The sequence below is a fragment of the Bos grunniens genome, chromosome 6, assembly GCF_055505025.1.
Source record: "Bos grunniens cultivar Pamir isolate PY7600 chromosome 6, Bosgru_T2T1.0, whole genome shotgun sequence".
Taxonomy (NCBI): Eukaryota; Metazoa; Chordata; class Mammalia; order Artiodactyla; family Bovidae; genus Bos; species Bos grunniens.
In genome coordinates, this window is record NC_141170.1 from 89,166,411 (window position 1) to 89,192,557 (window position 26,147).

Here is a 26,147-nt window from a genome sequence, read left to right on the forward strand (position 1 = left end):
GCTATACCTCATGTCCAACCTTCCAATGGCTCCCCATATTGCTCAGTATCAACACCAAAGTCCTTATAGGAACCCACAGGATCTCCTGCAATACTAGGACCCCAGACTCTCTGAGATCACCTAGTTTCCTCTCTCCATTCTGTCACCTCTTTAGACGCTGGTTCTTATGTACATCAGGACCCTCCTGTCTTGGGGATGTTGAATTTGATTATTCCTGCTTGGAAAAATCTTTCCCCAGTAAGTTTGCTCTCTTTTCTCCTTCAGGGCTTTCCTCAGAGGTCACCTGCTCAATGAGCCACTTCATAATCAACCTTTAAAACTGCAACGTCTCCCTCTGCCTATGCCCCCACTCTCACACTCTTATTTTCTTCATCTCATAAAATCTGTATTTTACTTATTACTTGTCTCCTCTACCAGAATGTAAGCTTAACAGACTTGGGTTTAGTTTTTTGGTCACTGCTATATTCCCATGGCCCAGAACTAGCATACAGTAGGTGCTTAATTAGTATTTCTTAAATGCATGAGCAAAGAAGACATGAAGTAGTGTCAACTCTGTTATACACATTTTTAGATCTCTATCACATGGACCACAGCCTTGTCTAACTCAATGAAACTATGAGCCATGTCATGTAGGGCGACCCAAGACAGACAGGTAATGGTGGAGAGTTCTGACAAAATGTAGTCCACTGGAGAAGGGAATGGCAAACCACTTCAGTATTCTTGCCTTAAGAAACCCATGAACAGTATGAAAAGGCAAAAAGATAAGACACTTAAAGATGAACTCCCCAGGTCAGTAGGTGCCCACTATGCTACTGGAGATCAATGGAGAAATAACTCCAGAAAGAATGAAGAGATGGAGCCAAAGCAAAAACAACACCCAGTTGTTGATGTGACTGGTGACGGAAGCAAGGTCTGATGCTGTAAAGAGCAATGTTGCATAGGAACATGGAATGTTAGGTCCATGAATCAAGGCAAATTGGAAGTTGTCAAACAGGAGATGGCAAGAGTGAACATCAACATTCTAGGAATCAGTGAACTAAGATGGACTGGAATGGGTGAATTTAACTCAGATGACCATTATACCTACTACTGTGGGTAAAAAATTTCTTAGAAATGCAGTAGCCATCAAAGTCAACAAAAGAGTCCAAAATGCAGTACTTGGATGCAATCTCAAAAAGACACAATGATCTGTTTGTTTCCAAGACAAACCATTCAATATCACCATAATTCAAACCTATGCCTTAAACAGTAATGCTGAAGAAGTTGAAGTGAATGGTTCTATGAAGACTTACAAGATCTTTTAGAACTAACACCTCCCAAAAGATATCCTTTTCATTATAGGGGACTGGAATTCAAAACAGGAAGTCAAGAAACACCTGTAACAGGCACATTTGGCCTTGGAGTAGAGAATGAAGCAGGGCAAAAGCTTATAGAGTTTTGCCAAGAGAACACACTGGTCATAGCAAACACCCTCTTCCAACAACACAAAAGAAGACCCTACACGTGGCATCACCAGATGGTCAACACCAAAATCAGATTGATTATATTCTTTGCAGTCAAAGATGGAGAAGCTCTATACAGTCAGCAAAAACTAGACTGGGAGCTGACCGTGGCTCAGATCATGAACTCTGTCTTGCCAAGTTCAGACTGAAATTGAAGAAAGTAGGAAAACTACTAGACCAATCAGGTATGACCTAAATCAAGTCCCTTATGTTTATACAGTGTAAGTGAGAAATAGATTTAAGGGATTAGATCTAATAGACAGAGTGCCTGATGAACTATGGACAGAGGTTTGTGACACTGTATAGGAGACAGGGATTAAGACCATCCCCAAGAAAAAGAAATGGAAAAAAGGAAAATGGCTGTCTGAGGAGGCCTTACAAATAGCTGTGAAAGGAAGAGAAGCAAAAAACAAAGGAGAAAAGGAGATATACCCATTTGAATACAGAGTTCCAAAGAATAGTAAGGAGAGATGAGAGCCTTCCTCAGCAATCAATGCAAAGAAATAGAGGAAAACAACAGAATGGGAAAGACTAGAGATCTCTTCAAGAAGATCAGAGATACAAAGAGAACATTTCATGCAAAGATGGGCTCAATAAAGGACAGAAATTACAGGGACCTAACATAAGAAGATATTAAGAAGAGGTGGCAAGAATACACAGAAGAACTGTACAAAAAAAGATATGCATGACCCAGATGATCACAATGGTGTGATCACTCACCTAGAGCCAGACATCCTGGAGTGTGAAGTCAAGTGGGCTTTAGAAAGCATCACTACGAACAAAGTTAGTGGAGGTGATGGAATTCCAGTTGAGCTATTTCAAATCCTGAAAGATGATGCTGTGAAAGTGCTGCACTCAATATGCCAGCAAATCTGGAAAACTCAGCCATGGCCACAGGACTGGAAAAGGTCAGTTTTCATTCCAATCCCAAAGAAAAGCAATACCAAAGAATGTTCAAACTACTGCACAATTGCACTCCTCTCACATGCTAGTAAAGTAATGCTCAAAATTCTCCAAACCAGGCTTCAACAATACGTGGACTACGAACTTCCACATGTTCAAGCTGGTTTTAGAAAAGGTAGAGGAACCAGAGATCAAATTGCCAACATCCTTGGATCATCTAAAATGCAAGAGAGTTCCAGAAAAACATCCGTTTCTGCTTTATTGATTATGCCAAAGCCTTTGACTGTGTGGATCACAACAAACTGTGGAAAATTCTGAAAGAGATGGGAATACCAAACCATCTGATCTGCCTCTTGAGAAATCTGTATGCAGATCAGGAAGCAACAGTTACAACTGGACATGGAACAACAGACTGTTTCCAAATAGGAAAAGGAGTATGTCAAGACTGTATATTGTCCCCCTGCTTATTTAACTTGCATGCAGTGTGCATCATGAAAATTGCTGGACTGGATGAAGCACAAGCTGGAATCAAGATTGCCGGGAGAAATATCAATAACCTCAGATATGCAGATGATATCTCCCTTATGGCAAAAAGTGAAGAACTAAACAGCCTCTTGTTGAAAGTGAAAGAAGAGAGTGAAAAAGTTGGCTTAAAGCTCAACATTCAGAAAACTAAGATCATGACATCCAGTCCCATCACTTCATGGCAAATAGACGGAGAAACAGTGGAAACAGTGGCAGACTTTATTTTGGGGGGCTCCAAAATCATTGCAGATGGTGACTGCAGCCATGAAACTAGAAGACACTTACTCCTTGGAAGGAAAGTTATGACCAACCTAGACAGCATATTAAAAACCAGACGTTACTTTGCCAACAAAGGTCTGTCTAGTTAAGGCTATGTTTTTTCCAGTGGTCCTGTATGGATGTGAGAGTTGGACTAAAGAGAAAGCTAAGTGCCAAAGAATTGATGCTTTTGAACTATGGTGTTGGAGAAGACTCTTGAGAGTCCCTTGGACTGCAAGGAGATCTAACCAGTCCGTCCTAAAGGAGATCAGTCCTGGGTGTTCATTGGTGGGACTGATGCTGAAGCTGAAACTCCAATACTTTGGCCACCTGATGCGAATAACTGACTCATGGCAAAAGACCCTGATGCTGGGAAAGATTGAAGGTGGGAGGAGAAGGGGACGACAGAGGATGAGATGGTTAGATGGTGTCACCAACTCAATGGACATGAGTTTGGGTCAACTCTGGGAGTTGGTAATGGATAGGGAGGTCTGGCGTGCTGCAGTCCATAGGGTCACAAAGAGTCGGACACAACTGAACGACTGAACTGATAAGAGTTGGTACTTTAGCTATCAAAATTACCAATGAATATACATATATTTGTATATATACATACAGAGAGTAATTTTAAACATTCCTTCAAGCTAAGTTCTGCTAGAGATCAAGAAAACAATCTCCAGTGTTGTTGTTTTTCTTCTTCAGTGGCTAAGCCATGACTGACTCTTTGTGACCCCATGTACTGTAGCACACCTGGCTCCTCTGTCCTCCGCTATCAACCAGAGTTTGCTCAAATCCATGTCCATCGAGTTGGTGATGTTATATAACCATCTATTCCTTTGCCACCCCTTTTCATTTTGCCTTCAATATTTCCTAGCATCAGGGTCTTTTCCAGCGAGTCTGCTCTTCGCATCTAGTAGCCAAAGTATCAGAGCTTCAGCATCAGTCCTTGCAGTGCATATTCAGGGTTGATTTCCTTTCGGATTGACTGCCTTGATCTTCTTGCTGTCCAAAGGACTCGAGAGTCTTCTCCAGCACAATTCAAAAGCATCAGTTCTTCGGTACTCAGCCTTCTTAATGAACCGACTCTCACATCAGTACATAGATAGGGACCTTGGTTGGCAAAATGATGTCTCTTTTTAATACGCTTCCTAGGTTTGTCATAGCTTTCCTTCCAAGGTGCAAGTATCTTTTAATTTCATGGCTGTAGTCACCATCCAGTGATTTGGATATCAATGTTCCCTTGATAACTCTGATTTTCTTGAAGAGATCTCTAGTCTTGCCTATTCTATTCTCTTCCTCCACTTCTTTGCATTGTTCACTTAAGAAGGCCTTCTTATTTCTCCTTGCTAGTCTCTGGAACTCTGCTTTCAGTTAGGTATATCTTTCCCTTTCTCCCTTGCTTTTCACTTCTTTCCTGAGCTATTTGTAAAGCCTCTTCAGACAACCACTTTGCCTTCTTGCATATTTTTCCTTTGGGATGGTTTTGGTCACTACCTACTTACTACACAATATTATAAACATCCATCCATAGTTCTTCAGGCACTCTATTCCAGATCTAATCCCTTGAATCTATCTATCACCTCTACTGTATAATCATAAGGGATTTGATTTTGGTCATACCTGAATTGCCTACTTTTGTTAATAGGCAGTGTTTTTTCCTGCTTTCTTCAATTTAAGCCTGGATTTTGCAATAAGGAACTCATCATTTAAGCCACAGTCGGCTCCAGGTTTTATTTTTGCTGATTCTATAGAGTTTCTCCATCTTCAATTGCAAAGAACATAATCAATCTGATTTCAGTATTGACCATCTGGTGATGTCCATGTGCAGAATGGCTCTTGGAAAAGGGTGTTTGCTAAGACTAGTGAATGTTCCTGACATAATTCTGTGAGCCTCTGCCCTGCTTAACTTTGTATTCTAAGGCCAAACTTGTCTATTATTCCAGGTATCTTTTGACTTTGTACTTTTTCATTCCAATCCCTTGTGATGAAAATTACATCATTTGTTGTTGTTAATCCTAAATGGTCTTGCAAGTCTTCATAGAACTGATCATGTTCAGCTTCTTCAGCATCAATGGTTGGGGCATAGACTTGGATTACTGTGATATTGAATAGTTTGCCTCAGAAATGAACCGAGATCATTCTGTCATTTTTGAGATTGCACCCAAATATTGCATTTTGGACTCTTTTGTTGACTATGAGGGCTACTCCATTTCTTCTAAGGGATTCTTGCCCACAGCAGTAGATATAACAGTCATCTGAATTAAACTCATCCATTCCTGTCCATTTTAGTTCACTGATTCCTAAGATGTTGATGTCCACTCTTGACATCTTCTGCTTGACCACATTCAATTTAACCTTGATTCATGGACCTAATATTCCAGGTCGCTATGCAATACTGTCCTTCACAGCACTGGGCTTTACTATCACCACCAGACACACAGACAACTGAGTGCTGTTTCCACTTTGGCCCAGCCACTTGATTCTTTCTGGAGCTATTAATAATTGCCCTCCACTCTTCCCCAGTAGCATACTGGACAACTTCCAACCTGGGGGCTGATCTTCCAGCGTCATAACGTTTTGCACTTTCATACTGTCCGTGAGGTTTTCCAGGCAACAGTACTGGAGCGGGTTGCAAGTTCTTCCTCCAGTGGACCACGTTTTGTCAGAACTCTTCACTATGACACATCTGTCCCCATCTGCCTTGGGTAGCCCTGCATCGCCTGGCTCATAGCTTCATTGAATTATGCAAGCCCCTCTGACACGATGAGGCTGTGATGCATGAAGGAGAAATTTCCACTGCATAGGGTCAAATCCTCAGGGCTAACCTGGCCTCCAAGTGGACTCATTGGAGAAACCATGAGATAGAAGAGGGCCTCTGAAATGATGCTAAGAGACATCCAAATACTTCACTGCCATTTACTAGTATGGGTCTAGAGTGTCCAGTGGCCAATACATTTTGACTAAGTCAGATTTTAAAATCAAACTCCCTGTAGCCCACATTATACCTCTATGTCTGCTAGTGAATTTTAAGGTGCTACAGAATTTCATCTACTAGTCACAAAATCTAGGTGATCCCAGTATACCTGAGCCTATAATACAGCTTCTCAAGAACTTTCTATTTCAGTAAACAAAGAGCTAGGCATCTTGTTATTTCAATTCCATTCCACAAACACTGAGTACCTACTATGTGCTAGGCATCGTGTCAAGTGTTGGACAATATAGGGACAAATCAAGAGAGTGGCACTCTCTACATAGGACAAACCTATAAACAAATAACTACAATACGACAGCACCCAGTCATGTGCAAGGGTGGAAGTAAATTGAGGTTCAAATTATGTGAGAAGAGGACATTTAAGGAGGAGACATCTGAACTCGTTTCTCAAAGATGGAATTAAGCTTGTTGGGAAGAAGTAAAGTGTGGGATGAAGAATGAAGACAACATTTCAGAAAGAGGAAGCTTCAGGGAGTCTGAGCAGTGGACAGGGGACTTAGTTGCATGGTCAGGGGGAGTGGAGTAAGGATGGAGAAACTGCTTTCAGGAAATTATTGAGGGACTCTAATGCTGTGATCTACTGAAGGGTTTAAAGAGAAGAAACATAATGACACTTTACTTTAAGAATGACTATTTTAGGGAGCATGTGGATTACTAGGGAGGCACAATGGAAGATGGAAACCAGTTAAAAAGGCTATTGTCTATTTTATAAATAGCAGTGTACATGTGTCAATGCCAACGTCCCTTATTTATCCCTCCCCTCCTTACCCCCTGGTTACCGTAAGTTTGTTTTCTACATCTGTTACTCTACTTCTGTATGTAAGTACATTTGCACCCTTTTTTTTAGATTCCACATATAAGTGATATCATGTTTGTCTTTCTGTGTCTGACTTACTTCACTCAGTATGACAGTCTCTAGGTCACCCATGTTGCTGCAAATGGTATTGTTCTTTTTTTTATGGCTGAGTAATAATCCATTGTATACATGTACCACATCTTTTCCATCCATTCCTCCGTTGATGAACATTTGGGTGTGTTCATGTTCTGACTATTGTAAGTCCTGCTGCAGTGAGTGCTGGTTGCATGTGTCTTTTGGAATTATGGTTTTCTTTGGGTATATGTTTAGGATTGGGATTGCTGGGTCATATGGTACTTCTATTTTTAGCTTTTTTAAGGAACCTCTATACTGTTATGGGACAGTAAGGAACCTCCCTAGTGGCTATACCGACTTACATTTCCACCAATAGTGTATGAAGGTTCCCTTTATTCCACAGCCTCTCCAGCATTTAGTTTTTGTAGATTTTTTGATGATGGTCATTCTGACAGGTGTGAGGTGATACCTCAACGTAGTTTTGACTTGCATTTCAACAATTAGTGATGTTGAGCATCATTTCAAGTGCTTCTTGGCCATCTCTATGTCTTCTTTGGAGGAATGTCTATTTAGCCTTCTACCCACTTTCTGACTGTTGTATATTTTCTCCCATTCTGAGGGTTGTCTTTTTGTTTTGTTTATGGCTTCCTTTGCTGTGCAAAAGCTTTTAAGTTTAATTAGATCCCATTTATTTATTTTTGTTATTTTCATTACTCTAGGAAGTGGATCAAAGAAATTTTACTGTAATTTATGTCAAAGAATGACCTACCTATTTTCCTCTAAGAGTTTTATAGTGTCCTTATATTCAGGTCTTATATTCAGGTCTCTAATCCATTTTGAATTACTGTGTTATATTCAGGTCTCTAATCCATTTTGAATTACTGTGTAGCACTGGAAACTATACTCAATACTCTGTAATGGTCTATATGGGAGAAGAATCTGAAAAACAGTGGCTATATGTATCACTGATTCATTTTTCTGTACACCTGAACTTCACACAACATTGTAAACCAACTATATACCAATAAAAATTAAATAAAGTCCAAAACTCCACTACTATTAGCAGGGTAACCTCCAGCATCTTGCTTGCCCTTTCTGGGCCTTTCCTTCTTATCTGTAAAATGGGCAAATAATAGGACCCACATCATAGGGTTGATGGAGGATTAATTAAATTGGCAAAAAGCTTCAAACAAACAAAACAAACTAACTAAATAAAAAGACTGTCACAGTCCTGGTGAAAGAACACAAAGAATGAATTAAGGAAGGAGCAAAGGGACTGGGGAGGAAAGAATGGATTCAGAAAGTGATTTGAAGGGACAAGGGACAGGGGAGAAGAGTGGACTGTACCTGGAAAGGAGGGTGCAAGACAAAACCATCTTGCTTCTGGCCTGGGGACCTGTGTATGGAGCAGGGATAAAGGAGGCAGATAAGATTAAAGGGCTGAAAGGATAATGAGGAGCTGATTTGCCTGACCTTACAAAGAATCCAGGTGGTACTGTATGATTCTATACAACTAAAATGCTCAAAGTTCTCCAGTTATTTCCATGAAAAGAGTGATTACTTTTCTCTAAAGTTTTGAAATACAAAGCAACAACAATAAAACCCTCATTAATTTCATTTCTTTTAGATCACAGTACTAAGAATGGAACATGGATACTGATAAAGAGGATAAAACAACACCCATTCCCATTTTGGTTAACTAAAAGCTCAAGGAGAGCATGTATGGAAGGGAAAACAATGTGTGGCAATAATTCTGTTTATCATGTAAAGGGCTGTCTGAATCAGTAAGATAAATCAATATAAAAGCCTTACATTATATCCTTTTATTTAAAAATATATTCTTTTCATGCACTATCTCCAGAACTCAATCCATCAAATAAAGTGACACTCTTCCATTTGAAGTAATTTCACATGAGTCTCCTTATAGGAACTGTATATAAAATTCCAAGAAACAATACAGTATCTTTTGTAATGAAAAGATACTAGAAATTAATTGTATTTGAGTAGTAAGTAATTATATTTTTGTAATGCAATTTATTTGTAAATTAATCGTGGTTAATCAGGAGTCAGTACTTGGGTCTCACCTCTGAATTCTGTTCATATTTTGCTCATTTCAAGCGTCTTGTTGACTTCACCCTGCGACTTGGCTTCCTCCCACCCCTTCCATATAGCAAATCATTTGATTTATATAAGGGAGAAGTCTTTCTGAGTTAGAAGTTATTTTTAGCTATGTATAAAACATTCAAGAAGAGAGAAAAATAGGTTGAAGTTCAGAAAACAATAAAAGGCTTTGCCCATAAACCATAACTTGTCAGGGTTGCAGTGAGGCAAAGCACTGTTTCTGTCCTTGTGGCTCAGTAACTACAGTCTTTTCAATCATTTGGGGGCATATTTGAAGTAATTTATTCAAGTGTTTATAAAGATGTGGGGTTTTATTAACAGGCAATAAAAATAATTATGAGGAAATGTTAGGATATCCTATTTGCATATTCAGTTTTTGCTGTTTGGTGTTGATTACCCCCTTGTGTGTGATTGAAAAATCTTACTGTTATGTAAGAAGCAGTTCCTACAGTTCCAGATAAGAGGGTTATTCTCAGGCCAGACTGCCTGGGTTCCAAACGCATGTCTGTGCCTCTCTTCGACAAGTTTCTTCTCGTCTATGTGCCCTTTGGCTCTTATTTGCTGCTGCTGCTGCTATGTCACTTCAGTCGTGTCTGACTCTGTGCGACCCCATAGATGGCAGCCCACGAGACTTCCACGTCCCTGGGATTCTCCAGGCAAGAACACTGGAGTGGGTTGCCATTTCCTTCTCCAGTGCATGAAAGTGAAAAGTGAAAGTGAAGTCGCTCAGTCGTGTCCAACTCTAGAGACCCCATGGACTGCAGCCTACCAGGCTCCTCCGTCCACGGGATTTTCCTGGCAAAAGTACTGGAGTGGGGTGCCATTGCCTTCTCCATCTTATTTGCTACATGAGTATAACTCTAGAACTAATTCCATAAGGTTTCTGAGGATCTAATGTGTTACCACACAAATTACTTAGTGCTTGGCATATAGTCAATATGCTTAAATTATTATTAATACTAAGCATATTCTAAAGGAGATGGAACAAAATCCAAACAATTCTACAGAAAACACAGAAGTGATGCTCCATCTTAGAACAAAAAGGAGGAAAGATCAAAATGGTGGCGCAGGAGAGTGTGGAGCTCATCTCCCCCCAGGAACACATCAAAAATAAACCTACCTGTGGAACAATCCCCACTGAAAACAAACTGGAGACTGGCAGAAAGACTCTTGTACTGCCTAGGATATAAGAAAGATCCTCACAGGATCCAGTAGGAAGGGAAGAGAAGCGATCAGGTTGGGACCTGTGCCCCTAGGAGGGGACACAGAGGAAAAGGGAGATTACAAGGACAAATACCTGCCCTGGAGTGGGTGGTTCAAGCCACATATTGGGTGCCCTGGCCCTGTGATCCAGGTTGGGAAATAAGCGTGACTAATAGGAGGGCCATAAGGAACCTAAACTCTCCTTGTGAAGAGTGTGCACATGCTTGCTTACTCCTAGGGACAAGGCAAAAGCAGCAGGTTTAAACTGTCTGGGCCTGGGCCAGATTCCCGAGTCTGTCCCAGCATATGCCACAGTCTGAGCCCAGGACCTGCTCTGGCCCCTCTTGCTCAACAGCACAGCTTCACACTAGGAGAACTGCTGCAGCGGCCAAGGAGAGGGCATAGCTGTGCAGGACAGAGCTGACGCAGAGTGAGAATGCATCTGAACGGGGCAAGGACAGCCATTGCTGGTGCTTGCAAAGGCAGCACATGGGGAGTAGTCCAGGGTTCTGCTTGGGACTGGAACAACCATAGCTCCCACCCTGCACCAAGCACCCCACTTCTCTGGCTCCAGCACTGCTCCCTACTGAGGTGGGCGTGCAGATGCTGGGAGGGGAAACAGCAAACACACAGAGGGGATGGAACCAGCTTGGATCTGACCCTCTGGGCTTCTGTTCCAGTAACTTGGGACCCGCCTCTGCCCCTGAGAGGTTGGTGCTGGCCACACTGAACAGAGGATAAAGCCCAGCTCACATTTGGTGCTGGCTCTAGCACCTCTACCTCAGCACCACTTCCCACAAAAGTGAAAGCTGCCAGCACTCCCTGAGGGAAGATGAGACTCATGCTCATGTCAGAGCCAACTCTTTGACCAAAGCCACCTGGCACAAACAGATTGTATAGGGATGCTCCTACACACGGCTTTAAGACCAGAACAGGTAATTGCTTCACCTAATATCATAGAAACAAAGAAGGTTAAGCAAAATAAGGCAGAAAAATTTGTTTCAAATGAAGAGGAAAACCCTGAAAAAGCAAACAATGAGACAAATAATTTGCCAGATAAAGAGTTCAAAGCATTAATAATAAGAATGCTAACTGAATTAGAGGGCATAACAGATGAATGCAGTGAGAATTTGAAGAAGGAACTAGAAACTATAAAAAAGAACCGTTCATCGCAGCACTGTTTATAATAGCCAGGACATGGAAGCAACCTAGATGTCCATCAACAGATGAGTGGATAAGAAAGCTATGGTACATATACACAATGGAGTATTACTCAGCCATTAAAAAGAATACATTTGAATCAGTTCTAATGAGGTGGATGAAACTGGAGCCTATTATACAGACTGAAGTAAGCCAGAAGGAAAAATACCAATACAGTATACTAACGCATATATATGGAATTTAGAAAGAGGGTAACAATAACCCTGTGTACGAGACAGCAAAAGAGACACTGATGTATAGAACAGTCTTATGGACTCTGTGGGAGAGGGAGAGGGTGGGAAGATTTGGGAGAATGGCATTGAAACATGTAAAATATCATGTATGAAACAAGATGCCATCCAGGTTCGATGCATGATACTGGATGCTTGGGGCTAGTGCACTGGGACGACCCAGAGGGATGGTATGGGGAGGGAGGAGGGAGGAGGGTTCAGGATGGGGAACACAGGTATACCTGTGGTGGATTCATTTTGATATTTGGCAAAACTAATACAATTAAGTAAAGTTTAAAAATTAAAAAAAAAAAAAAGAACCAGTCAGAACTGAGGAATACAATAACTAAAATGAAAAACACACTACAGGGAATTAACAGCAGACTAAGTGATTGGACTTCCCAGGTGGCGCTAGTGGTAAAGAACCCAACCACCAATACAGGAGATGTAAGAGACCCGGGTTCGATCTCTGGATCGGGAAGATCCTCAGGGGAAGAAAATGGCAACCCACTCCAGTATTGTTGCCTGGAGAATCCCATAGACAGAGGAACCTGGCAGGCTACAGTCCATGGAGTTGCAGAGAGTCAGACATGTCTGGAGTGACTTAGCATGCACACAAGTGCTGCAGAAGAACACATAAGTGATCTAGAAGATGATATAATGGAAGTCATTCGATCAGAACAGCAAAAAGAAAATAAATTTCCAAAATGGCAGTTCAACAGACCTTTGAGACAACATTAAGTGTACCATCAGTCGCATTATAGGAGGCCCAGAAGGAGAGGAGCAAGAGAAAAGGATGAAACATGCAGCTGAGGAAACTGTGGCCGAACATTTCTTGAACTTGAAGAAGGAAACAGATATTTAAGTACAGATGAACCCGAACAGACCCACACCAGACATGTCATAATTAAAAAGGCAAAAGTCAAAGCAGGAGAAAAAACAGAAAATCGTATATAAAAAGGAACCTCCAGAAGGTTATCAGCTTATTTTCCTGCAGAAACTTGCAGGCCATAAGGGTGTGGTGTGATATATTTAAAGTGCTGAAAGGGAAAGCTTCCAACCGAGGATACACTATTAAACAGGATTATAATTTAGAATTGAAGAAGTGGTACAGAACTTCTCAGAAAGCAAGAACCAAGGGGTTCATCCACACTAAACCTTACCTAAAAGACACGTGAAAGGGTCAGTGGAAAAGACTACAATAATAAGTAAGAATCTAAAGGAAAAGAAAAATCAAACTAGTAAAGGCAAATATATAGTAAAGGTTGTGGATCAAGCACTTAAATAAGCTAGTACAAGGATTAAAAGAAAAACATTTTAAATCAAATATAACCATAACACTGAAGAGAGACAAAGATGTATAATATGACATGAAATACACAGCATGTTAAGAAGTGTTAAAAAAAAAAAAAGGTATTTTACAATGGTTTTGAACTTAAATGATCACTGGTTTAAAACAAGTTAGATATAGTTATAGGTCAATATATATGGATCCCATGGTTATCACAAACCAACCTATAATATACACACAAACTAGAGAGAAAGAACACCAATATACCAGTAAAGAAAATCATCAAATCACAAAATCGTGTTAGTTGCTCAGTCGTGTCTGACTCTGCAACCCCATGGATGGTATGTAGCCCACCAGGCTCCCCTGTCCATGGGATTTCCCAGGCAAGAATACTGGAGTGGGTTGCCATTTCTTTCTCCAGGGGCTCTTCCCGACCCAGGGATAGAACCCTGGGTCTCCTGCACTGCAGGCAGATTCTTTACCATCTGAGCCACTAGGGAAGCCCTTCAAATCAAGAGAGAAGAAACTGAAAGAAAAGAGAAGAACAGAGAACTACAAAAACAATCGAAAAGTAGTGACAGAGACAAAATAGCATGGTAGAAGGACTTGAAGTCACTCCCTTCTAAGAAAACCACCAAAATTACAACCAACTGCTAAATAACCATTGAAAATAAACAAACCTCAAACCTACCAAAAAAAAAAGATACTCTACATCCAAAGACAAAGAAGCTATGAGCCACTAGGAGGGGATCAATCATGATAAAAATCAATCATCATACCCACTGGGTAGGTGACTGACAAACTGGAAAATAATTACATCACAGAAGTTCTCCCACAGTAGCTGAGAGTTCTGAGACCCATGTCAAGCTCCCCAGTCTGGGGGTCTGGCAATGTGAGGAGGAGACCCCAGAGAATCTGGCTTTGAAGGCCAGTGGGGTTTGATCAAAGGAATTTCACAGAACTGGGGGAAACAGAAACTCCACTATTGGAGGGCTCACACAAGCTTTCAAGTGTAGTCGGACCCGTAGGAAAAAAAAACAAACGAACAAAAAACTGTCTTTACAAGACACTGGACCAGTCCTAGCTGCTACTACTGGAGGCTCTCCTGCAGAGGCAGGGTCGGCTCTGGCTCACCGCAGGGTCAAAGATACAGGCAGGGGTACTAATGGGAAGTACTCACTGCTGTGAGCTCTCCTGGAGGTCACCGTTTTCTCACCAGGACCCTGCCCCACCCAACAGCTTGAAGGCTCCAGTGCTGGGACACCTCAGCCAAACGGAAACTGCTGACATGGTGGGAACAGTCCCACCCATTAGCAGACAGGCTGCAGAGTCTTTCTGAGCACACAGCTTGTCCCCTAAATACATCCCTCAACACAGCCCAGAACACCAGAGAGATAAGACCCTAACCATAACCCACAAGTGGAGAGGAACCAGTCACACCCAGCAGGAAGCCTGCACAAGCCTCTTCGCTTCGTACACCAAGGGGGCAGAGAGCAGAAGCAACAAGAATGACAACCTACAGCCTGCAGAACAGAAACTATAGTCACAGAAAGTCAGACAAAGTGAGACAGCACAGGAGTATGTCCCAGATGGAGAAATAAGATAAAATTCCAGAAGAACAATGAAGTGAAGTGGCAATCTATCTGAAAAAGAATACACAGAAATGATCGGAAAGATGATGCAAGGTCTCAGAAAAGTGGAGGCACAGATGGGGAAGACATAAGAAATGATTAACAAAGACCTAGAAGAACTAAAGAACAAGCAATCAGGGATGAACAAAAGAATAACGGAAAGGAAGCATACACTAGAAAGAATCAATAGCAGAATACCGAGGCAGAAGAACACATAGTGAGCTGGAAGATGGAATGGTGGAAATAACTGAAGCAGAGCAGAATAAAGAAAACAAATGAAACTAAATGTGACAGTCTCAGAGACCTCTGGGATGACACTAAATGCAGCAACATTTGAATTATAGGGGTTCCAGAAGAAGAAGAGAAAGGGCCAGAGAAAATATCTGAAGCAATTCTAGTCAAGAACTTCACTAACATGGGAAAGGAAATAGTCAAACAAGTTCAGAAAGTGCAGAGAGTCCCATACAGGATATACCCAAGGAGAAACATATTAATCAAACTAAACAAACAAAAAAGTAGCAAGAGAAAATCCACAAAAAAAGCCCTACAAGGAACCCCCTTAAGGTTAGCAGCTGATTTTTCTGCAGAAACTCAGCAGGTGAGAATGGAGTGGCAGGACATATTTAAAGTGATAAAAGGAAAATGCATACAACTGAGATTACTCCACCCAGCAAGGATCTCATTCATATTTGATGGGGGCGGGGAGGAGGAGGGGCGCGGAGGGAGAAGTTTTACAGACAAACACAAGTTTAGAAAACGAAGCACCACTGAACCAGCTTTACAACAAATGCTGAAGGAACTTCTCCAGGCAGAAAACAGAAAAGAAAAAGAACTACATTAAACAACTCCAAACAATGAAGCACATGACCACAGGAAGATCCATATTGATAATTATCTTAAATGTAAATAGATTAAATGCTTCAACCAAAAGACACAGACCAGTTGAATGGATACAAAAACAAGATCCATATATATATACCATCTACAAGAGACCCTGGTGCTACAAGAGACTGGTAGCTTAGCTGGTAAAGAATCCCCCTGCAATACAGGAGACCCCGGTTTGATTCCTGGGTCAGGAAGATCCCCTGGAGAAGGGATAGGCTACCCAGTCCAGTGTTCCTGGGTTTCCCTGGTGGCTCAGCTGGTAAAGAATCCGCCCACAGTACAGGAGACCCGGGTTCAATCCATGGCTTGGGAAAGGCTACCCACTCTGGTATTCTGGCCTGAAGAATTTCATGGACTGAAAAGAGCCACACATGACTGAGCGACTGAACTGAACTGATTAAAAAGAAAGAAATAATGCCATCTAAAGCCACATGGATGGACCTGGAGATTATCAGAGTAAGTGAAAAGTCAGAGTAAGATAAATACCATAGTATGGCTTATATATATATATAAAAAATGATACAAATGAACTTATTTACAAAACAGAAATAGACTCACAGACTTAGAGAATGAACTTATGGTTACCGGAGGGAAGGGGAGGGGGAGGGGGAGGGATAGATTGGGAGTTTGGAACTGACTTGTGCACACTGGTATATTTAAAATAGATAACCAACAAGGACCTACTGTACAGTACTGGGAACTCTGCTCAATATGTTGTAGTAACCTAAATGGGAAAATAAATTTGAAATAGAATAAGTACATTTAATATATATATATAACAATCACTTTGCTGTACTCCTGAAGCTAATACAAGATTGTTAATCAACTGTGCATGCCTGCATGGTAAGTCACTTTAGTCATGTCCAACTCTTTGCGACCCTATGGACCATAGCCTACCAGACTCCTCTGTCTGTGGGATTCTCCAGGCAAGAATACTGGAGTGGGTTGCCATGGCCTCTCCAAAGGGTCCCCGCACCCAGGGATCGAACCCACATCTCTTACATCTCCTGCATTGGCAGGCGGGTTCTTCACCACTAGTGCCCCTGGGAAACCCTAACCAACTATACTCCAATATCAAAAAGTTGAACACTGGAGCGGGTTGCCATTTCCTTCTCCAAGGCATGAAAGTGAAAAGTGAAAGTGAAGTCACTCAGTCGTGTCCGACCCTCAGCGACCCCATGGACTGCAGCATACCAGGCACCTCCGTCCATGGGATTTTCCAGACAAGAGTACTGGAGTGGGGTGCCACTGCCTTCTCCGAATATTAAAAACCCAGTATGGGAATGGCACAAAAACAGACAAATGGATAAAATGGAACAGAATAAAGAAAATAAATGGACAAACCTATGGTTAATTAATCTATGGCAAGAATATACAATAGAGTACAGATAATATCTTCAGTAAGTGCTGCTAGGAAAAAGGGAGAAGGAAATGGCAACCCACTCCAGTATTCTTGCCTGGAGAATCCTGTGGACAGAGGAACCTGGTGGGCTGCTGTCCATGGGGTTGCACAGAGTCGGACATGACTGAAGTGACTTAGCATGCATGCATGCATTGGAGAAGGTAATGGCAGCCCACTCCTGTATTCTTGCCTGGAGGATCCCAGGGACAGGGAAGCCTGGTGGGCTGCTGTCTATGGGGTCGCACAGAGTTGGACATGACTGAAGTGACTTAGCACCAGCAGCTAGGAAAAATGGACAGCTACATGTAAAAAACTGAAATTGGAAAATTTTCTTAAGCTACACAGAAAAAAACACTCAAAATGGATTAAAGACCAAAATGTAAGACTGGAAACCATAAAACACAAGAAGAAAACAGGCAGAACACTGTGATATTAAACACAGCACTATTTTTTTGGATCTGTCTCCCAAGGCAAAGGCAAGAAAACAAAACAAAACCCCAAAATTAACAAATGGGGCAAGTAGAGGCTCAACCTGGAGTTGGAGAGGACACCCTGTAGACTCTAATGCAAGTCATAACTGTTGGGGGACGTAATCAAGAGGACAGGGCAGCAGCTTGACCTGGGCAATTAAAGGTCCTTCACAGCCTCCCCTGTCCTTAGAATGTATACTCTGCTTGCCTTTCTTGCACTAGAAGCTGCCCAAGGATGCAGTTTTGAGATAATAATGTGATGTTGAGACCATCTTGATGGTACGCGTGACAGAATCCATATTTGGGCCTCCATATTTGTTTTGTTTTCTAAAATATTTATTAAAGATGAAAAGGACTACCATAATATTTAATTGGGTTATGTGAAATCTTCATCATTTTCTTATAAAATTGGGGACATAAATTCTAATCCAACAAACTGCAGAGGAAAGATAAATGACAATCAAGGTGAATACTAAGAAATACCAAAAGCAGATAAAAAAAATGAGCATAATTTTAGGCCTCTAAATTAATTCTTAAAGATGCTGGCAAGCAGATGCAGAAATCTATCCCTTCTGTGGTCATCCAAGACAAGTTTTGTACGTAAGTTTCCCTGCTTATTAAACTTGCCACCCACCAATCTGGAGTGGTCTGCCTCCTCCTCAGGTCTCTGACCTCCCTCTATGAGGGCCAGTTTCTGATTTCATCCAGGAAGCTCCCCAGGAAGTTGCAAACTAACAGTGACCTGGTTTAAGGAGAGTTCAAAAGCAGAGTGTTTTCCCTCTGCTGAAACTTTGAGGACAGAGACGGGGGTGAAAGGGAGGCAGCATGTCGGCCATGAGTGAAAAGGTCATGACAGGTGGCCATGTTGGAGGCATTTCAGACACCTAGCTGGGTATATTATGGACATAACCTCTATTCCTCATGAGAGAATTGATGTTCATACATAAGAACCGCCACAGGCTTACAAAGCTTGTGGAGTGAGCATAGATCTGAATAACAACTGCCTTGAGTTCTGGGCCTTTTTTCATCTACTAAGCAAAGAACTGGGAGGAGGCAACTCTAGTGCCACAGACTTGTGAGCTCCAGATCACGTGTTGGTGGCTGGAAGAAGCTGAGACACTGAAGAACACCTTAGCTACTCCAGGACATGGACTTGGGCTAGCTCTGGCTGATGTCCTCCAGAAGGCAGTGAGATCCGTCAGAAAGAGACAGAGGATCCTCTGTTACCACCCACACTCTGTCCTGTCTGAAAGGACCAACTTGGATTTACTTTCAGAGCTAACACTAGGACTAGGTGTACTTTGATTTCAGGGGCATCAGGAAAACCTCCTTCCTCGCCAAAACTGGCCCTCAAATTTTTGGCAGTGACTTAAAATGTATTTAAGTATGGATGGTTTCTAATTCCACATTAGACGGTCCTCTTCACGTGCAAATGACCTGAAGAAATAACATCTTAAACTAAATCATATGAAGTATTATAAAACAAGGCATATAAATGTTTTAGGGAAAACTCTTTCAATTTAGATAGTTTGAAGGTGTAAGGATTTCAAACTGTGATTCAAGTACCCAGCAGCATACAAACTTTTCTAAAGGGCACCTACATGAACAAGTAGTATTTATGGAATTAAATATTCATATCTTGAACACCCATATGCATCTTAAAAAGAACTTGCCTTGAGAACTTGTCCTCTACTTTTCAAAATAAAGGCCTCTCTTTATCCCAATCTTATCATGGTACACTGTGAGGGGGTAAGAAACCCAAGGGTACCAAGCAAGTAAGTTATTAGAAATCTAAGTGTGGAAGTTGACAGAGTAAGATACTTTAATTATTTTCCACTTGAAAATCACCAGTTTACAATTATTTGTTTTCATCAAAATTAATGGAGGAGCTAATATGCCAGCCAAGAAGACCTTACCAAAAGACACTTTAGTTTCAAGTTGATGATAGAACACTATGATTTTTGGTGTATAATTCAGAAAATGTATAGAGTTGGGGGATGTTGTTCAATATAACTCCATGTGTTCCTATTTACTTATTTATGGATGAGAAGCAGCTCAGTATTTGAATCTATTATAGATGACAGAAATAAAATTGATGTTATCCAGTCTCATTTCAGTGAAAGTAACATTCAAACATAGCTAAATGAGCTAACTGGGGAGGATGACAACATCATTTCTCCTGTTTAAAGACGTAACTAATAAAAACTCAGTCTCTATATTAAATAATTATTTACCAACAACTGCAGGATACTTGGATTCTTTAGACAAATCATTTAATTAGGATGAATGTACTGACAATTTAATCCAAAAGAAATTTAACACATATCTCTATTGTCAAAATATAAAACTTACACACATATTTTTTATTAGAGAGAGGTATGGAATGGTAACTAAAATTTTTGTGCATTAGGTGTATTATTTAAGGATAAAAAAAAAAATCCAAGGAGAAAGTGGTGTAGAAATATAAGATAGAAAAAAGATCAATCCAAATATTACCTTCTGTTAAAGAAAACTTGTTCTCATTTTATCAATGGATGATTTGGGTTAAGAAATCATTATGGTGTTTGGTGTTTGCATTCCATTGGGTCATCTTAAGACACCTAATCACTTTATTTAAAGATGTCAAATATTTATAATATACCCAGACATAATATCTTTTCCTACTATTTAATTTTATGAAGAACATTTCAGATATTAACTTAAAATTGTTGGTGAGCTATATGTAAGCTATCGATTTATCTTTATTTAAATCTTTTAGAAATATGCTAAGAAAAATGTGAAGTTCACTATTCTAGGGTATGGGAGGATAGTGATTCCGTCATCAAGAAAGGAAATCTATCAGGGGAGAATGAGAGAGGCTGATAATCAGGAAGACCAAGGAACAGGATAATAGGAGTGGGAGTTGGGGACTAGTGAACAGAACTCTGCATATTTCTCCTGAGTACTTCCATAGTTACACATATTGCTTCACATTTACATAAAGCCAATGAGAGCTTACCAAAAGACACTTTAGTTTCAAGTTCTAAGGACTAGAGTTAAGACCCACCTGTCCCATCCACTAATTGTTTGACTTTAGGCAAATCACTTAATATCATTAAACCTTTTGATCTCTACATATTCATATCTGCCCTGCTTCCTTCATAAAGGTCCCATGAGATGTTAAAAATGATATATGAAAGCACTTTTGATTACTCCTATGGTAACCCACTCCAGTACTCTTGCCTGGAAAATTCCATGGACGGAGGAGCCTGGTAGGCTATAAATAGTCCATGGGGTTGCAAAGAGTTGGACGTGACTGAGCGACTTCACTTTCACTTTTATTCCTATGACTTAAAGCTGGTGTTAATATTATGCTGGGAGGGATTGGGGGCAGGAGGAGAAGGGGACGACAGAGGATGAGATGACTGGATGGCATCACTGACTCGATGGACATGAGTCTGAGTGAACTCTGGGAGCTGGTGACGGACAGGGAGGCCTGGTGTGCTGCGATTCATGGGGTCGCAAAGAATCGGACACGATTGAGCGACTGAACTGAACTGAATATTATTCTTCTACAGTGTAAATACTTTACTCCAGTTAAAATTTAATATAACTTAACTTTTAGTATCTTTACTAGTTTAAATGACTTTCATAAATTGAGATCTAAGTTTAGTAAACAGGAAAGAATACCACCTAATATAAAATATTTAAAAATAGTTTTAATGGTCACTTTTTTTTTAACCTAACAACTTTCCATCAAATTCTGTCTTAAGGACACCTTCTATTTGTACATATCCAGGTTCAGCTGTGTTAGATCTAACAATACTGTGGTTTGTTATTTTCTTAGGCAACATGATCTATGGAAAAGATGCTGAGCAAAGTGATATAGTTCTATAAAGAACAATCTTCACAATGTGAGATCTTCACATTGCTCAACATTCAATCAAGGGAAGACAAATGAAAACAAAATCATCTTATGCTAGCTGAAAAGTGTTATTAGCAAACAGGATTCAGTTTCATCTTCCTGAATCTGTCACTGGATTCGTACTCATTGGCCACTTCCTCCACCTCTTGAGGCTTTTTCAGGTCCTAGGTAATCAACAAATTACTCAATATTCTTGTGATCTTCTTTAATCTCAGCAGATGAAGTATGTGTTTAACAGAACAAATAGGCCAAAAGATATAAAGTCCTCTCAAAGCTCTTCCTTTCTTCTATCAAGTCACCCACAAACACGAACATCTCCTCCACCCCCAAAATAAGCCACCAACAAAACTACCGGTGACAAGCCCATCCTTTCTCATCTATGCTTCTGCATTCTCCTTCCCTTCTTGGCTAAACTGCTTGAAAGAGCAGAATCTTCAGTCCCCAGCTATTCACCTGCCCATCCATTCAGTCTTCAACTTACTGCTGTCTGCATTCACACTCACAGCTCACACTTCACTTTCAGAGGTGACCAAAGACCTCCCCAACTGCCCAGTCCAAGGGCATTTTCTCTCACTCTTTTATGTATTCTTGCCACTTGACTGCTGTTTCTCAGACCTCTTTCCCTGGTCCCTTCATTTCATCTAGCATCTTCACAGTCCTCCCCAGGGATCTCTTTCATTTTCTCCTCTTTTATTTTACAGCAGCGGTTCTCCACTTTGTTGAGACTCCCCACAATCACGTGGCAGAGCTGTGAAGACTTTCCCATGCCTGGGCCCTACCTGCAGGTCTGATTTAACTGGGCTGACAAAGGACCGAGGCATCTGAATTTTTAAAGCTCCTCAGGCGATGCTAAAATGAAGCCAGGTTTTCAAACAATCAGCCTCAATGCACTGACTGGGTGATTCCTTCTCATGGCCTCTAACTCAAAAATCATTAACTTCAGTCTTAAGTTCTGTTATGTTCCATTCACATTTCCAATTACTTCCTAGATAATTCACATTTCCAATTACTTTCCAGATAATTCTATGTACATGCTCAACAAATATGAACAGTTTAAGGTGCTGAATTGACCTCAATATCACCTAACAAAGGTCCTCTCTCTATAAACTTGATCTTCTTGAATCATTATCCTCCCATTTCTAAACTCAAAGTTTATAATAATTCTCACAGCTCTCTTCAAAACATTCCATTTTGATGTTTGGCAAAACTAATACAATATTGTAAAGTTTAAAAATAAAATAAAATTAAAAAAAGAAAAAAAAAAACATTCCATTAAGTTACAGATTCTACTAGAACTAAGCAGAACCCTACAATCCCCTCCCCAGTACAAAGCCAAGCAGTTTATGATTAGGGCAACAGAGTCACAGACTCAGTGTCTGAGGCACATTCCTGAGTTGTTTTACAGATACTGTAAGTGCCACCAGAGGGGAAGGAAAGCCAACTTCATGATGACCAGACTGTAGACACAAGCTGCTCCATCTTGAGCAGTACTGAATCTGTGGCTAGCACAATCCCAAGAACTGACCTTAAGGGAAGGGATTAACATTATTGCACATAATAATCTATATCTTAATGGGCATCAAAATACCTGTAGCCTACTCTGCCCATACATGTAGGAGGACAACTAAAATTGTCAGCAAAGAGATGCTACAGACCCATATTGAATACGGCTCCCTATGTCAGCATGAAAAAGTTACAGGAGATGGATCTTCACCCCTAATTCCATAGAATTCAAATGATGTTTGATGATGTTCGATGGTGGGGAACTGAAAGCAGGTCTTTTGCCTCTTTCCTGTTTGCCCATTTCTGTTCCCTTCTAACCTTAAAAGAACTTAATTATAGGAATGAGATCACTAAGAAATTGAAACTAACCCTTGACTTATGCTGTCTTGAATGCATAACATGCTCTATCTAGCCCCTTGATTCTTCTCCTAAACAAAAAGAATAAGGGATTAAGCAGTTAAGAAATGACTAGTTCTCTACCCCTAACAGCTCCCTTAGTAATTCTGCAGGCAGATCCTTGGGGCAAGAGAACATCTGAAAAGAGCCAGCCAGTCTGCATGCAATGGAGAATGATGCAGAAACCAAACTCCCGCCTCAATGATTCACTAAGATTCTTCTCCATAATTCCTTTAAAAACTGTCATGGCTGAGCAGAATCTTCAGAGTTTGTTTCTGGACACAAGTTCTTCTTCTCAGTATGCCAGCTTTTCTAATTTCAGTATCTTTCCTTTCTACTGACACTTGCCTCTTGAATTACTGGCTTATGATCGGTAAGCAGCTAAACCTGGGTTTGGCAACACTATTCAAATATTTCTCAAACCTGGCTCTCTTCCCTAGCCCCACTCTTCTTAAGTAGTGTGATACCATTTTAATTTCAACAGAATTCTCTCTAAAAAGTAAATCTTAAAAAAAATCAGTAAAAATGTTCTTCATGTGTCCCTGTATCCAGTTTAAGAATTCAAATTGCATGGTGTGCCATATGAAAGCTTTTGCAAGCTGCCCCTGATTCCTCCTCTAACTTTGAGATACGCTGGGATCTGGGATCCTTTACTGGAATACCTGCACCTGAACAAATGTCTCTCTAAGCAACAGAAATACAAAGAAACAGGGACTAAAAATAACTGTGTACATGCCTGTTCCTCCTCCTAAGTCACTTCAGTCGTGTCCGACTCTGTGCGACCCCACAGACAGCTGCCCACCAGGCTCCCCCATCCCTGGGATTCTCCAGGCAAGAACACTGGAGTGGGTTGCCATTTCCTTCTCCAATGCATGAAAGTGAAAAGTGAAAGTGAAGTCACTCAGCCGTGTCATGCCTGAGCTGCAGCAAATTATGAACAATAAGATACAAAAAGGCTAATAACCAAGTGCCATTTCTGAGGTACTAGGAGCAAAAGCAGGGTACTGTGCATGCATGATCTCTGCACACAGCACCACCAAGGGAGTGGGCAGACCCTCAAGGCCACCCTTCCGGCAGGACCTACTGATCTGCCTTCACCCTCATGCCACTTAAGGAAGCAGGCCACCTATTTCTTGTTTTCACTTCCTCTTGCTACAGGCCAAGCCCCATAAAGCCTTGTCTGAATTCCTCATCTGCTTCTTACCAATTTCTATTGATTAAGGAGTCCAAGGACCCTGGATGGTAATAGCTTTACCTTGGAAACTTAATCCTACTCTCTGGGCACACTGAACTTCCTAATGTTTCCTCAGCTTTTGCCTCTGATGTGATCATCAGAACACGGCCACCTTATACCTTTGTACTGTCTGTGCGCTCTACCCAGAATGCCTTTCTCCTCCTTTTCTGCTGAGATAATTCCATTCCTTCCTGAATATTCACCTCAGAAGATGCTTCCTTTTTAAAGCCTTCCTAGTCTCTCATAAGCAAAATCAGCGTTTTCCTTTTATGTGCAGCTCTGGCACTCTTTTCAAACCATTTATCACTGTACTGTAATAATTTATGTAGAGTTTGTGGATACCAACCACAAAAGTTCTTGAGAGTCTTACTTTGCATATATATATTTAAAATATATATTTATAATATATATCTTGTATATATATCAATATATATAATACATACAATATGATTCATTTTGAATACATTTTGTAGGCACCCTATCAAGCATAATGGGCTTCCCTTATGGCACAGCTGGTAAAGAATCTGTCTGCAATGCAGGAGACCTGGGTTCAATCCCTAAATTGGGAAGATCCCCTGGAGAAGGGAAAGGCTACCCACTCCAGTATTCTGGCCTGGAGAATTCCATGGACTGTATAGTCCATGGAGGTCACAAAGAGTTGGACACGACTGAGCCACTTTCACTTCATTTATCAAGCATAATGTCCTAGCAGAGATGTTAAAAAATATATTGATCATTTATTCAATTAATATTTGTTGAACATCTACTATGTGGTCTCACTATTCCTGGTACCTGGGATTCATCAATAAACCATATAAAGTCTGTTAAAAGTGATTTTTCAAGAGAAAAGAAAATAACATATAAATAAATTAACATATTGGATAATTTCAGTGGTGCTAAAGTCTAGAAAAAGTAAATCAGCATTATACAGTGCTTTAGATCAGGTCAGAAAACACTTTCTGTACAGGACTACATATTTAATATTTTAGGCTTTAGGGGCCATATGGTCCCTCAACAAAAACCACAGACAATACATAAATGAATGAGCAGGGCTGTGTTCCACTAAAACTTCATTTACACAGGCAGGAGGTGGGTCATATTTGGCCTGTACAGTATAGTTGGCTGAGCCTTGCTTTAGATAACAGACACGGCTTCTCTTAAGAAGTAACTACACACTAGGACATGAATACCTAGGAAGAGCCAACCCTGAGCCAGAATGTTCCAGGTACAGAGAAGAGCACTTGCAAAAGCTGTTGTTTGAAACACAGAAGTAAAGCCATCACGATGAAGTGTGGTGAAAGAAAGCAGGGATGAATATATGAACAGAGACATGAATGAGTGAGCTTTATCCATATGAAAAAACTATTACCATAAGCAGTAAGGTTTTGAAAATAACCTCAATTGAGACATGCTGCTACATTTAAAGATAAGAAACAGACATGATTGCACAGGAAAATAAAAGTCAGTAAGATCTACCCAAAACTAGTTCACTCTATGAATATCTATGCACCAAGCACTACTGCAGTGCTAGAAATAAGGCAAATTGTTGAATAATTATGACTGCTGAAGTTTCACACAATTACAATGTTGGATTCCATTGAGTCTTAGTAATACATGCATTTTTTG

The 26,147-nt window shown here is 40.7% G+C and overlaps 1 protein-coding gene across 7 annotated transcripts in view; it reads right to left on the minus strand.

Moving 5' to 3' along the window:
* UNC5C (unc-5 netrin receptor C) overlaps positions 1-26,147 on the minus strand; it is a 429,397-nt gene that overhangs the window by 83,720 nt on the left and 319,530 nt on the right. Inside the window, exon 1 of one of the 7 annotated variants that reach the window (XM_086406591.1) lies at positions 18,119-18,704. The exons of the other annotated variants lie outside the window; for them this stretch is intronic. The gene's annotated coding sequence lies outside the window, so the exon portion shown is untranslated. Of the gene's footprint in view, positions 1-18,118; positions 18,705-26,147 lie in introns of those variants that run through there. 7 annotated transcript variants of the gene reach the window in all.